The sequence below is a fragment of the Perca fluviatilis genome, chromosome 17, assembly GCF_010015445.1.
Source record: "Perca fluviatilis chromosome 17, GENO_Pfluv_1.0, whole genome shotgun sequence".
In the NCBI taxonomy this organism is placed as follows: Eukaryota; Metazoa; Chordata; class Actinopteri; order Perciformes; family Percidae; genus Perca; species Perca fluviatilis.
Window position 1 is genome coordinate 24,969,856 of NC_053128.1, and position 1,527 is coordinate 24,971,382.

General features: G+C 37.7%; 1 long non-coding RNA gene across 1 annotated transcript; it reads right to left on the bottom strand.

The window, feature by feature from the left end:
• Positions 1–256: 256 nt before the first annotated feature.
• On the bottom strand, positions 257–1,064 carry LOC120545931. Its single transcript, XR_005636758.1, has 3 exons — positions 935–1,064; positions 625–839; positions 257–494 (listed from the first exon to the last, which is right to left on the bottom strand). It is a non-coding gene; the product is annotated as an uncharacterized LOC120545931 (long non-coding RNA).
• Positions 1,065–1,527: the final 463 nt, after the last annotated feature.

The following is a 1,527-nucleotide window of genomic DNA, read 5'->3' on the forward strand; positions in this document are numbered from 1 at the left end:
ACAGCATGGATGCCCAGATCCCCCGATACAGGAGGATGACAATCTAGATATACCACCATTTACAACCGACCACACAGAAGGACTTGCCTACAGAGATGCTTTTGCATTGTGTCACTTTTGACATTGCCTTGTCACTTCTGCTGGGATCTGATACATTTTCACATGTAATGAGCGAATGACTGTATTTTAAAAAACATCAAAAATGATTTAATAAACAATTTTATTCCATATTCATTGTTGAGATATTTGAGACAGTTGCATCTCTCTCTCCTTCATCTTCATTTCCAGTTCTACTTGGAGGATCTTCATTTTCATTTCATGCTCCTCCTTAAGGTACTTCAACTTGTGTTCATGAAATTCAATGGCCAGCTTTTCGTGGATTGTGACTCTTTTGTTTTGATGACCGGTACTGGCAGACACTGCCACCCTAGTTTCTGAGGATGTGGAGGGTAAATTACCTTGCAGCGCTTCAGTTATGTCCCTTTGACTTTCTCCTTGAAAGAAAGAACAGTTCATATATAATCAAATAAATGCACATTAAACGAGAAATGTTCCACATCAAATGAAAGAATGAAACAAAGAAAGGAAAGTTTGAAAGGAGAGTACAAAATGCCAAAAATATACCCATTGTAGTATGTGTGTGATCCCTCATCTGAACTGTCTAGATGGTCATCATCTGGTATGTTCTCCAAAGGTTGCTGGTTCTCCATTATTCCTGTCAGTAAGTCATCCAACTGATCAGTATCTTTATTTGCAGGTCCTCCACCAGTCTTCAACCTCTCTCTTTGGGCTTCTGCAGCAGTTTTTTTTAGGTTGATTTTTATATTCTTCCACAAAACCTGTACCGAATATAATACTGTAGTGTCAATCCATTGATATCACAGAACAGTAATAAAACACAGCTATCAAGGTAATAGAAATTGACAATCCTTACCTGAAGCTGTTGTATTGTTCTTGTGGATGTTTGTTCATTTGCATTAAATTAATTACAGATGGATTTCCATGCATTCCTTTTCTTTGATTCCACAGCAGATGTGTGCTGTTTGTCTTCAATGACCGGGTGTCTTGATACTATTGTCTTTAAAAGACTTTTCTCATGCTCACTAAAGTTTTTTGATCGCAGTCTCTTTTCTGCTGCCATTGCTTTCCTTGAATTTCCTTCTCCAGTTCCTTATTTTTTAGGTGTTTCTTGGTCCATTCCATGTTTTATAGGCAACCTCAGTCCAGCTAATTCAGACTGGCACAGGTGGTTTTAAATTAATCTTGTTTACTTTAGTACAAGACTTCATAGTCCAGGTGTTCTTAATCTCTAATTAGTCTGTGTTTCAGAAAGCCATTTATTGAGCAGTGATTAACTATTCTAGATTAAGGCCTAGTATTGGCCTAATTTAAACACTGTCTGGGAAACCACCAGTAAAAGTTAGCTTGCAGCTACAGATTACACCACCACTAACAAACTGACTTACTGAGTCAACAGCCAATTGTTCAAAAGTTAAAAGGAAGAGCATAGTTGCCTTTGCTTCTTGC